General features: G+C 41.5%; 1 protein-coding gene across 3 annotated transcripts in view; it reads left to right on the top strand.

The window, feature by feature from the left end:
* ZWILCH (zwilch kinetochore protein) overlaps positions 1 to 13771 on the top strand; it is a 55863-nt gene that overhangs the window by 23403 nt on the left and 18689 nt on the right. For 2 of the 3 annotated variants that reach the window (XR_015259848.1, XM_086756931.1), the window contains one exon: positions 2344 to 2475. The gene's annotated coding sequence lies outside the window, so the exon portion shown is untranslated. Of the gene's footprint in view, positions 1 to 2343; positions 2658 to 3231; positions 3454 to 4906; positions 5098 to 6360; positions 6463 to 13771 lie in introns of those variants that run through there. The other variant, XR_015259849.1, reaches the window with a different exon arrangement.

Raw genomic sequence — 13771 nt, 5'->3', positions numbered from 1 at the left:
GTAATTCGTATACTGCCTCTGATCTCAGAAGTGAAAAAGTGCACTGAGGCTACAGAGGGAATATTGTCAGGAGCAACTTGTTCATCCATGCAGGTCACTTGGTACGCTCGCTTGACTCTCTGCTCATCAGGATGGACCATTTTCAGGCATGGAGGAGGAGATCCTTGACAATCAACCAGCTCTTTGTGATTTACTATAAACGTAAAGGGCACTAGTGTATACATAGGTCAGCCTACTGCGGATCAGTTTGGTGCTTTCGGCACATTTTTAAGTCCTTGCTGTCCATTTGGCATGCTTTATCTCCTGCAGAGCTGGGCAGGGCAGTGTACAAGAGTCACTGCAGTGCTGTGTGATGCTAGAGTTGTGATGATTAAGGGTGTGCATTAGTCATCCCTTGTTAAATTGCTCTTGCACCTAAAAACCACACCAAAGCCAAAGGCTTTGGTGTGCCAGGAGAGAGACTGGCTTTTCAGAGAACTGACAGCGGAAGCAGACAGAGACAGATCGCCCCTCTTTGCAGATGAGGAGCTGAGGCGCAGGGAGATGGGACAGAAGTCTCACAGGGACTGTGTATCAAGCTGGGAGCTGAGCTCAGATCTCTTGGCTCTCTGCCCAGGGCTGTACCTCCCAGCCAGCCTGCTGCTCTGGGGGCTGGCCCGTGCATCGCTAAAGTCATCTGGTGAATTCTCACTGACTTCAGTGGGCAGAAGGAGCAAGCCCTCAGCGTGCATGAAAATATGATTCTTTCAACGTACATTTAACATAGACAGCTAGAAACGTGATGTTGTTCCACTTACCCATGTTTTCTTTTAGCACAATCTTTTTCTCTGATGTTGTTTCCCAGTTTCCTGTGTAAAAGCCCAACTTTACACAAAAAAAAAAAAGTCATGAGATATTTACATTGCTACAGCTTGGTCATTTTTTCCTCTTGTTTCATCTTCGAAAAGTTTTATTAGCAGCAGTTTTTAAAATATGCCAGAAACACATCAAGGCTATAAATTTTTTTTTTTTATTGGTAAAAAGAATGTTAAAAAAATGTACTCAGTGGAGTCCGTCCAAAATTGCCCAATGACTGCAGTAAAATAACCTGGAAAGTCGGTTATGCAACTTGCTTACTACAGTGGGTTGTGAAATCGGGGGAAAGTCACGACTGACTCTCAGTTTATGGTTTATCTGCTGTTCACTTGTCTACAGCCTGGAGTGGATCTTCATCCATAAATGATGTAGGCATTTATGTATTGTCTTGCTGCGGAATACTATGTGACCGTATCACAAAAACTTTGGCACAAAACCTGCTGTCTTAAAGAAATGGATACTTCTCCTCCTCCTGTATTTTCCATCTATGCTACAGCTCGTGTTGCAAAACCTCTTATCTCCAGATAGGCAACCAGAGATGGAGTCACCCCTAACAGCAGATACCGTAAAACTGGATTTATTTGAGTTTTGCTGTTAGCCCGTATGTTTTGCCTAGGCTGGTGAAAAAGTAGAAGCTGTCTTTCCTAAATCCCTGGCAGCTGTTCAGACAACTAGACCAAATCATCCTCATACAATTACAACCTATCTCCCCAGCTTCCTGATTCTTCATTCTTCCGAGTTGCACTCCCTTTCCAACCTTGAATAGGCCCTTTCTGTTTCAAGAGAGAAAAATCCTTTCTCATTATACAGTGACCAGAAAAACACATAATTTTTCCAGTGTGTGGTCTACTGCAACTACCCTGAGATATTGGAGATCTGTCAAAATCAAAACAAAACCCACTTACAATTGTTCTTGGAACCAGAACACTTGTATAACTTTACTTGTATTTTTCTGTGTTACAAAATGACTTTCGTTGCATTATGTTAGCTGTTTTTGGAAACTTTTTGTCTAACACTGAACTGTACTAATGGCCTGGACTTGCTTTTCAGAGAAAAACAGAAAATTGGAAGTCATTGAAATGAGGATGCCTTGCTTTGCAATCAATCATGTTGCTTTGACTTGAAGCAGTTGGGGGAATATAGTATTAACAGAGAAGACGTTTGGAACTGTTTCTTAAGACTGAGTGAATTCTAAAGGCAGAAAGGGGTGTTTGGAAATCTGGGGGATGCATTTTATTGCCTATAAAAAGAGATCAAGGACACTGAAGGCTCACTCTGCTCTGAAAAGCCTGGTTTTGGACTTTCATGTATACACCAGAGTTGCCCAGTAACTTTAGAATAAAGATTGCCAAATTTACCGTACCAAGAGCTATTTTTATTTCTTACATAAATGCTTTTAGCCAGGCAGATGTGGTCATGTTGGCACAGCTCTGCCCTTTACCCGGTAATCTCTGGTGGACCTGACCTTATTATATGTCTTTTCCCCAGATCTTTATGCCACCAGCTGACCGGGTCTGCTGCCACGCCTGTCTTGCCTTGGACTGCCAGGAGGCTCGACACCCTTCGAGGGCATCTGGGATGCAAGGCTCTGATAACATTGTCTGGCACCATCAGCGGAATTTTACCACGCAAGTCTTTGGTACCTAGTTTGACAGAGGTATCTCTGATGGCCTCCCACTGTGGGGAATACCGGTCGTCTTGTATACTGGGAAATCTGAAGACAGTCTCCATCTTAAGAAAACCTCCAGAAGTCTGGAAGATCTTATATTTTAACTGTGATTCCTGACATGAGATCAAGACAGGTAACTGAAACTTACACTGTGTTTATTTAGTAGTTCCTGCAGTATCATGAAAGCAAATGCTGTATATTTTATGCCCATTGAGCACACTAAATAGCTGTTATTACTAACCACTGGTTTTACTCGGGTAATTTTTGGAAAAACTGAAATATTTGAGAATCTGCCATTTCTGTTTTGCAATAAAAGACTGATTGTAAAGATTGGCAAGGATAGGGCAAATCTGCAGAATCTATTCTATTTGTTACTTAAAGCTCAAATTTTAAAGGTCTCATTTTTAAAAAAAGCTCCTAAATTGTGTATTCTTAATAATGTTTCTTGATGCATGCAGAGAGGTGCAGAAACTGCCCCCTTTTGTGGAATGCTGTTTGTCCAAATGGTCAAAACTCAGGAGACTTCGCGCTGCTATAGTCAAAGGTGCACGCTGGATTTTGAGTGCCCAAGCTGACTGGATGGTTGAAAATCCCAACCATGATATATAATAAATGACAGATGTTATAGATACTCCTGGGTGCAATGAAGGAGGTCACAGAAGTTTGCTTCTAAAAATCAGTTTTAATGAATCTTTTCCTGCTGACAGCTTCGTGCTAAGAGTTGGCCTCCGTTTGATGTGAACACTGAGAAGCTGCTGCAGGCTACCACTGATTGGAATTTACTTGTATTAGCCTAATTGCGTGCTCTACCATCATCTGTTTGCAATCACAAAGAGGAAGCTTCTGAAGCTTGGGAATGAGAGAAAATGAAGTGTCTTGACAACTACAAAACACCGAGAATGCTTTTGGAGCTTTTCCCATCGCTGTTTGTGAGTATGAATAAAAAGGCACAGCTATGTTTTTTTTTTTTTTTCCCATGTCCATCCTTATACTGCATCCATAATATAAATAGATATAACAACTAGGAACAGTGATAATTAATTAAGATCCCCAAGTGCTGTAAGTTGACAATGAGTAAGAGTTCATGAATTGTTTTGGAAGGGGTTGAATTAGTTCATTACTGAATTAGTTGAGTTAGCTCATTAGTAAAATCATACAGTTGTTCTCTCTATGGATATTCAGCTTGGCTTACGAAACACTTAAATTCAGTGCTTCTGGCTGTCCAACTTAACTACCAGTTTTAAAACGCGCTCCTTGGACATTTTATCTTCAGTGCTGCCCTAGAAGGTATGACAGTCCTTTTCACATGCAGCAGGCAGACACAAATTGTAAGGAAGTGGAGAGATAAAGCACCTTAATAACTAAAGACACTGAGACTCATTTTGCTTCTGTTCAGGTTTTAGGCGGGAGAGGAGTTGGGAGCCTTGCAGAGCGTGTAGCTGTGCTCCACCAAGAGGCAGCATTGCACAGCACTGGAGGAGCTTGGGGAGAGCCAGGCTGTCCCCGGGCTTGTTCCTCATCCCTGCACCTATGAAATGGTTGCAGTGCTGATCACCACCCACTCTGCAGACCGGTCTGAAAATGCTAGTGAAAAGTGCTGCACGGCGTACCAGTGAATTGGAAATCCGTTATTTATGGCTGAACTACTAATCGTAGTTCAGTGGTTGGGATCTCTTTCTGCCTGGCCAGTACCTGTGGAGAAGAGCCGCAAAGGAACACAAAAGGTTCTTTGCAGCCTCAGGATAGCTGTTAATGGGACCAGAGTCTTAGGTCTGTGAGGGAAAGGAGGACTTAACTCACATGAGCACACTCTGGAGAACTGCTTTCTAAACTGGCAGGCTCCCTATTTCCTAGGTAAACTTGAACTTCATGGGGAAGGTGTGAAGATGAACTAGGATGATCTCAATTCTTGCACAGCTGGGTGGGCTCTTATAAGGACAGTTAGTTGGTGGCATGGCCTGGAACTGCTTTTACCTTATTTATCAAACAAACAAAACCACACACACACAAAAAGCAATAGCTCTTACCTTTGCCTTCTCAGGGATAAATTTCAGAGGTGAGGCCTTACTAGTACTCAGTAGCAACTTGGGGTGGGGGGGAAGTGTGTTCTGCAAAACACGTAAAAACATGCTTAATTCCTCTCTTGTAAGTAAAATACCAAGCGATGCCAGTAGAGATTTAATGTGTTCTTAAAGTGAAACATCTGCGTCAATGCTTTGCTGTATCACAGCCCCCTTGTTGTTTTGGGGACTGATCCAAAGCTAAGTCAGGAGGAAGTCTAGCTAATTACAGCATGGCTTAGACGAGGTTCTGAGAGCCTTTGTCACTTTGTGATGTGAAGGGTTAAAATTTCAGGAGCCTGTCTTTTTTTTTCAATTTTAGGCAGTGAAAAAGGGAATAATGGAAATAATCCATTGAAACATTGCTATGAATCAGAGAACGCATTTATTAAGTTTAAAAAAAAAACCCAACCCTGAGCTGAGATTGGATCCAAGCTCAGAAAAGCAGGAGGAGGTGTAACTAGAAGCTTTATAAGATTCCCATCTTAAACTTGACCAGATGTTGGCAGTAAGGTGAGTATAATTCATACCTTGTATAGTATCTGTGGCTACTCTTACATCACCATAGCTTCCTAAGGCATATAGATGAAGCAGCATTGACTTGTTTCCCAGTGTATTAGAGAGCCTGTTTGCTTTCCTTTGACAGTCAGTTTTGCACTGAGAGCAATTCGGTGAGCTCAGGTGAGAGCTCAGATTGGTAGTGGGTAGTCTCTCAGTGAAGCTGAGCAAGCGAGTGCTTCCAAACCAGATTAAATACTGATACCAGGCCTGTGAGTTTATATGGATTCTGAGTTTTAGTGCTAATATCTGCAAAAATGGAAACTCCGTGAGCTTTCAGTCCAGCAGTCAGAGAATGGCCACTTTCAGAGAGAAAGGGTAATTCATTGTGTCTTGCTACTGGACTCATTCCTCAAGTTTCCCTTCTGTAAAACAGAACTGAAAGTACAGCCTTCCCTCCTGAGGGCCTTGACTGCAAAATGCCTTGTGATCCTCATGCTATCACAACAAATTCATTGCATCAGTGTCTTTGAGGAAGGGATAATTTTTTTCCCCTGCTGTGTTTATACAACACTTAGTTAATTAAGTGAAGTCCATGGCTGCAATGGAAGATCCCTGGTGTTACTACAGCTGATTTGCATTGAGCTGTAGTACTAATACTGCTAAGTATAATGATGGGTGGGACAGTGGACTTACAATCTAGACAGCAGCATCAACTTCTGTCTGCATAAACTACACATCCCACCTTAAACTGGGAGGTGTTACAGTGAGGTAACTTAAATTGTGAATTAAGCATGTCCTCGTAAACCTAGAGCAGAATATTGGCTAGACAGTAGTAGTTCCAGTTAGGGATGATTTGTTTGATTTTCTTAAACCTTTTAAACTTTAAAATATCTTTGAATTGAAGAAAAAAAAGGCATTCTAACTAAAACTGTCTTGATCCAACGCAAGGTTGTAGCTGCATCCTAGGATAATAATGGTGATATTTTTAAAGATGCTGCTAAGTGATACCTGAGACCACGTTTGTTAACTTTAACCACATCAAATAAAATAGAATCTTCATTACAGTCTTTGCTGAAGCACTTGCATTTGAAATAATCTAAGGTGATTTAACACATTTTTAAAAAGAAGAGCTACATTCTTTACAATGATTCTTCCAGTTATGCCAAAAATACAAATGCCAAAATACATTTGTAATAATAATGCTAAAGCCTCCAGACATGCCAGTTTTCCAGTCTTGTGGATATAAACTGTAAGCATTGTGCATTTTTCTTTCAGCTGTCAGATCCTCTCCTCTGAAGAGAGTATCATTGAGGAACACTTTGAGATAAGCAATATGGACCAGAAGAATATAAAGAGATCCTGATGGCTGTCAGAACAGTAAGTAATTTAAAAAAAAAATCCTCCTAACATAGGCATTTTTCTCTGAGACTATAATGTCAAACAAGCAGTGTGACATAGGGAATCATGAACTGACTTCTCTGAGAGGTTGTGCAGGTGGGATTGCGGGGTTGCAGTCCTGCATAAACTTAAATTGTATTACTCAAATGTGTTTCATACTGGTGGAAGAACTTCAGGTAACTTTTTTTTTTCTACAGAGACAATGTCTCAGAAGAAGAGTTACTTGATTTGTAGCTTAGATACAAATCTAGAGGGTGGATGTAAATTGTCTTGTTCGGGAGAAGAGTGATTACGTAGCCTCTGAATTAAAGTTTACTTAAAACTTTGCTGATGGATGATTAACTGCTGAAAAAGAATGTTAGCACTGTTGTGTTCAAACAAAAATCCTACAAACATAAATTGTTTCCATTTTTTTTGCGATCAGATATGAGTACTTTTTCTGTTTTAGATGTCTATATAATCATGTGTACGTACACTTCTAAGCAAGGGCATGCAAACAGAGATAGGGAGTAATATTTTTTCTTTTAAATTGCAAATTTCAGTGGGCATCTTCCAAAATCAAGTGAACTAGGAATTATTTCATTCTAGCCTTACTCTGCTACGTTGCTTGGCTCCAGACTAGGCCTTGTCATTTGCCCAGGGGTCTTAGAGGGAGGTGCTTTAAACCAGGTTTGCAAATGCTATGGATGACCCTGAAAGGAAACAGATGGTTTCTTGAACACAGAACTCATGGCCGTGGAAGTTTTGGAGCTCCCTCTCAGAGAAATGGAGTTTTGTTACCATCGGTTTGCTAAAAACAAGAATATATTATACACGATATTGCATTCAGATGATCTCATACTAATCAAAACAATCTTGTGGGAACTCTGATTCTGATTAAGCGCTTGGGCTGCAGGGACTGCGCTACCATCCTACCTCATTGGCAGGGGTTTTGTCATGAGACATTTGTTATGTTTTTGAAGAAAATATTTCTGTGATAAGTGTTATATTAAAACCCACAAGGATATGATTAATCCTGTTTTCAGTGAGGAGTTTAAACTGTACGCTATAAATAAAACCAAGGCCACACATTGACTCAAAAAGGTAAAAAAAAGAAATACTGAATAGCTCTGTTCATCCTGCCCACTAAATAGGGTGAGGCCATGGGGAAAAATATCTTTTAATTGTATCACACAGGAGAAGTGAATTAGGAATAAGGAAACCTTAATTCTGGGGTTGCCAGCTCTTGAATACTTGACTTTTCAGGTGAGTGGATAGATGGTTATTATTTTTGTTTTGTTTGTCAGCATGCAGTTAAATTCTACTTGAAAGTACTTTGTGTTCTAAAATTTATTCTGCTAGTACATTTCATCTACTTAGTCTCAACTGCTGGTTTTTAAACTGAGCTAGGAATGACAAATTCTCCCTTAAAAGGATTATTTTACTCATTGTGAGGCTCTTAGCTGCCATCTTCCTCTCTTTCTGGTCATAAAACTCCAGCCATCAGACAAAGATCAGCAAGTCTCCTCAAATGAATAGGCGCCCCAAGGAAAACTGAATAGCCTCCAAAGCAATTGTACCGAAGTGACATCAGTGCTCAGATATTTTCATCTTCGCCTCTCCAACAACATTCAGTCAATAACGGGCAGCAGAGCCAGCACACACTGACTCTCTTTATTGCCCCCCCACTGGGAACATGTCTCTGTAGGAGACCCGCAGAAAGTGGTAGGTCCAAAAAACTAAACAACTTTGTTCTGTATCGAAGGACTTGCCTTCAAAGTAAGTCCGTGCAGTGCAACTGTTGTTCTTCAGCCAGAGCTCGCTTAGTGAGTAATGCCATGCTGAAATTCAGCCTCCTGATCCTGTAAGTTCTCTCTCATCATCAAGTTCTTTGACTGCTTAGCATCAGCCTTTGTGCATCTTAGACACCCTTTAAGTGCTGGATGGCCAACTGCCACCTGAAAATCACTTCTGGCGTTGCTACTGACCCATTCTGAGAAGCTGAAAAGGAACATCTGTTGTATTCAGTTTCCGATAGTGGGATATCACAATGATAACGCCAGTCTCCGCTTAAAGGTGCTGTAAAGGCTAGAGATTCACAATTACCTTTAGCATCTAAGTATTTTATGTGTTAAGTACTACAGGTAATTCTCTGAGATCATTCATTCCTTTGACACCACCTAAAGAATTTCTAGCACTAATCCCTGCTTTACCAATGCGATGCACTGGGCAGGATAAGAACTTGCTCTGTGCTTTCTTAGTGCAGCAGAGGTGGGATAGGAACAGAGGAATACATTGATGTTCTTGAGCTGGGATGGTTTAGCTCTCCTCTCCTGGATTGTGCCTTTTGGGGAAAAAGTAATTTTCCCCAACCTTCCCTCATCTCCTTAGTAATGTCTTTCCCTGTAGAAATAATATTTGGAATCTGAGATTGTGCCTTCTGAAGTGGTTTCCATCTTGCTGTCCTCCTAAGAGAACGTTAACCTTTTTTGAATGATCATGTTCAGCTACATATAATCTCCAGTCCATAAAAACCCAGGTCCCCTTGTGTTTATATACACTGCAGCAAAATGTACCTTTAAGGAGAAAACATTGCTTCACTGTGACTATCAGAATTTATTGGCTATTAGAAGTCTTATAGTGTGTGGATCGCATTTTAGAACTCTGATTTCAAGCTTAATGTGGTCAGGAAATATAAAAATACATTTATTTATGTCATCTACTAAAAATCCCAACCTATGTTACTGCTAGTCTAACCAAATGTGTGTTTATGTTGGAGATGAATGATCGGTTTGTAGCTGCCTATGTTTCTAGCCAGGCTGAATGGAATGATTCTGCAGCAAACTGTGTGTGTATTTTTTTTTTAACTTCTTTTTATTTACTGCATGTGGCAGCTATTTCCTTCCTCCCAGAATCTACTGCCCAGTTTTCAAGGGCAGTGTGGCTGGCTGACTCCTATCAAGTTGTGTACGTGATGTGATTTATTGAATTGTTCAAGGTCATCAAAATTCAGGCAAATATTTCCTTCCTACTGATACCTGTTCACTGTTGCAAGCTTGGATTTGATTTGCTTTTCCAAGTCTATGGAGCCTGCTCATCAGCTGCTACTTTGGCTGATATTTGCAAAAGCTTTGCTTGTAATTAATCTTTAGGAAAATATATCTTTAACTATAATTTCTCCTCAGACATTCAATGAGTAGAAGTTCACACAAGATGTGAGATCACATTCTGCCCCTCTGGTATTAGCAACGGCCGAGCTGCCAGAACAGCTGCCAAAGAAGGATCAGGCCTGAGACATTTTCCTAGAAGACACACAGGCTTTTTAGGGTGTGGCGTTCAGTGGTCCTGACCAGTCACAACATGTCAGTGAAATGATCCACTAAGGTGCTTTTCACCTTGAAAACTAATTTCTTGAGTCTTTTCCCAAAGAGCCGGATGAATCTGTATTATTTCTGCATTCAGGACTGAAGGGGCTGGGAGGAATTCACTCTCTTGCGCAATGCGGAGCACAGGAAAAAGCTGCTTCACATCTGAGCAGACAGCGAGCCTGCTCACACCAACATACCTCATTGCTTTTTGTTTTCAGGCACTGGGTTTTTTTTTTTCCTGCCCTGATGGCAAGCTACTTTCTAGTGCTTACAACATTTTGTTACCTACCTGACATGCACTGAGCCATATGTAACCAAGCTGACAGAAGCTGCTTCTGCCAAGGAGCAGAAAAGGTATCTCCATACCTGTTGTGTTCCACCAGCTTTCCTGAGCAGCCTCGCAATGAATTTTGAGGGCTCTTAGGCTAAATTTTTTTGACCTGCAGGTGCCTAAAACTTTCCATGGGAGAGGGCTCCATCTCTGTAGCAAATTGTAGCCGCCTGACAACAGGCTTTTCTATCTCAGTCATTAGACAGATTCTTCAGAAGCAGCTCCAGCCTCGAGCTGATTCTGTGAACCGCAGGCTGGGAAGAACTATCTTCCATGGTAAAGACCACATACGCGTTTCTGCAACAGGCACAAAGAACTCTTGTATCATTTTCCCAGCCAAGGGTCCCTCGATAAACACTTTGCAGGAGGACATTTCTCTGTTGATCTAAAGTGACATATTTGAGTAAACCGTGTCAGATGGGCTGCAGCAGCTTCCCCTTCTGAACCTCCTTTAACTTGAGCTTTATTTTTGTTTTTGGTACACTTGGACTGTTCCTGGGATGAAATAATACACAGCGATCTCAGCTGACCTTTTATGTACAGTAAGAAACAGGTCCGGAGTCCCCTGAGCCATGAATGAAGAGCTTTTTGGATGTAATTTCCTGGAACAGGTACAGCTGAGAGGCTTTCATTGCTGAGACCAGCTCTGCAATGGGCAAGCCCTCTTGGCATCAGCACACTTAACCTTTTTGTTCAGCAAATTTCCCATCCTGTGTAGGTGGACAATGAATACTAATATGATGCAAATGATTTCCTTTTAAATGTGAAGGCTCTCTGATTAAAAACACACTGTCCAGGAACTCTGCGTCTCTTCTATTCCCATTGAACAGAACGCCCTTGTTGCCTTTGACTTTAGTGACTGCAGGATTGAACTCTTAGTTTCAAATAGGTTGCAAGTACATTTTTTTTTTCCCTCTGAAACTGAGGGTGAACTACCAGCTCAGTAAAGGAAGTGTAAAGAATACAGAGCAAAAAAAAAAGCCAGGAGGATCTGGAGGAAAAAATTCAGAGAAGGAAAAAAAAAGCATTAAATATCTTGTTTGAGAGTACAGAAGTTTGCCAGAAAATCAGAAGCTGAGGTTGGTGGAAGGTATCATGGGACTTCTTTTGATATAAACACGAGGAGAGTTGATGAAAAGCTAAATTATTATGCCAGGGAGAATGCTGGAACTTCCAAGATGCATTGGGTTTGATGTACTCTGAAATGCGGACCGGGCCAGGCAGCAACCCTCCTAGCTACTGGGGAAGTTATACCTTGGGATTATCCGCCCAGTGAGGAAATAAGGTTTTAAGTATCTTTCTTTGAGTTTCCGTGTCGTATCTACGTTGCTTCTCCCTTCATAGGTAAAGACTCTTAATACAACATACATCGGTGTTACAGCACTGAAATAATATGGATTTACAGAGTTGGGTAGTTCTTTCAGAAGCCTGTTTGTAATTCCTATTAGCACTAGTTTAGTTTAAAAAATCATACACATGTATATATCTATCAGGTATCAGAGCTCTGCTCGTGCTGCTGTTTTGGTATACTGTTCTCCTAGTTTGTTTTTATTTACATGAATATACTTTAAAGTACGGGAAAGGATTGCTTATTCTAATAAATATTTTCTAATGAAGATATTCTCATGAGTGCCATCACGCAGCAAACAATCCTACCGCTTTAGTGGGGCCATAAATGTGTGTGGAGCTACCTTCCCATGCAATCCTGCAGGCAGAGTTGGGGTCTAGGTGATTTTAAAGGGGCTGCTTTGTGTGCTGTAGGAATTCATTCATCTCCGGGGTAGGACTTAAGTTGTTTTAACAGTATGTATCAAGAGTAGTAGCCAAGCCTTGTATATTCTCAGCTCCTTGTGCCAGCCCCTAAATGTGTATCATGCAAAAATCCCAACCAATTTGGATTTGTTTATGGGTGTGCTTGAAAGAAAAACCAGCCAGCAATAATGCCCACCCAGCAATTCCATGCAGAAAAACGTGACAGTGCTGTAATACAAGGCTTTGACTCCAACAGAAACGGAGAGTGTTGTTCTGAATGGGCTGTCTCTGGAGTATCCCCTTTATGAGAGCTGTTTGACTTCTGTAAGGATGTCTGTGTAGGTTAGCTGTAAAGTAGCCTGCGTCTGCTGGGCTCCTTTGCCTTGTCCTGCCACAGAAATCTCATCTAACAGCCCTGGTTTGGGAAAGGAGCCATAATGGAAAAAAAAGAACAGGCTCCTTTTGTAGCTAATAACTTCCTTTAATTGGTAATTAAGCTGCCTGCTACTTATAAATGTCAATAAAGGTCAAAATATTTAGAAGCAGAATCATTTTAGTGGCTTCCCATTTCTCATTGCATAAGCTGCCTGCTCAGACCACACACACGCACATTTGAAGATGGTTAAGGTTTCAGAGACCTCGTCTTCCCACCGAATTCTTATATAAAGCGGCCCAGAAGGGGACAGAGCAGCTTTAGTCAATAGGAGGGAGGATGTGAAGCGAGTCTACTGGGTGAGCATTCCTCACATTTTGGAATACCACCGGAGGCGCTGGGGCTGAATCAGCCGAGGGGCTGGCCAGATGGTGCACTTGGTTACTCTTTAATTCAGGGAAAGGGGGCTGCATCTGATCTGTGTGCAAAATGACTCGCAAAAAAACTGCCTGGTAACAGATTAAATACCAACTGCAGCTTGAAAATGAGAATTATGTAAATCCTGTTGTTTCTACTGAGGAGAGAAAAATACAGAGGGTTCTTTTGGTTTTGCTTGCAGTCCCTGAGTTAACATGTACCAATACTTATTTTCACTGCATGAATTTGCTGATTTTGTGAGCGGATTCTTCCCATTGAAATTAATCAGTTTACAAGGGGGCAAGTGAGGGGACGTTTGGCTTTGAAGAGTGCAGAGAATGTATTCCCAGAGGGATCTTTGATCTTTTTATGGGTGTTTTGTTTTTTAAAGTGTATGTGTCTTGCAAAGGCTTGGCGTTTTGAAAATCAGAGCAATAGAGACTAGACTTTAATATAACACATTTAGAGTTATGGCCTTCTTTTAATGCTTTCCCAAAACATCTTCAAGAAGCTCAGAGTCTAATTTACCTTTCCATGAGCTTGCCATATAGGATGGGATCTGTGTGGTTTTTTTGTGTGCACATGTATACGTGAAAACAAACCTTGCATTGACGTGAGGCACATCCAATTCCTGCCTCTCGCTATGCTGCATCTAGGACCGTACGTCAGGGCCTCCCCCTCTCCATGACCTCCAGTTCTGGTTGACATGAGACCTGTGTTCAGACAAGCCCATCAGAAAACATGTTCCTCAGCAGTTGTAAAGGTTAATTGTCCCTGTCATCAGCGACAGACGTCCCAGTATGGTGGTCCCTTGCCCTCTCCTGTGATTCTGGGTGCCAGATGTGTTGCATGTGACACAATTATCACCAGAGGGGAAGCACAGTATGAGTGGCTTGGTGAAAGAGTGGTTGTCACAGTCCCTATGACGATGTCACCTGATCACAGGTCTCTGACTTTTAGAAGGAAGCAAGAGATTTGAAGTTCACGTTCATATTTCAGTGCTTAGTGGCCAAGGACTCCATAAGGATTTTCTTTTTGCCTCCCTCTGGCTAGTGGGCCATGCAGTGG

Source organism: Chlamydotis macqueenii, chromosome 12 (genome assembly GCF_036417535.1).
Source record: "Chlamydotis macqueenii isolate bChlMac1 chromosome 12, bChlMac1.mat, whole genome shotgun sequence".
NCBI lineage: Eukaryota > Metazoa > Chordata > Aves > Otidiformes > Otididae > Chlamydotis > Chlamydotis macqueenii.
Note: the sequence above shows the minus strand (reverse complement) of the source record. Positions and strands in the feature narration are given on the sequence as shown.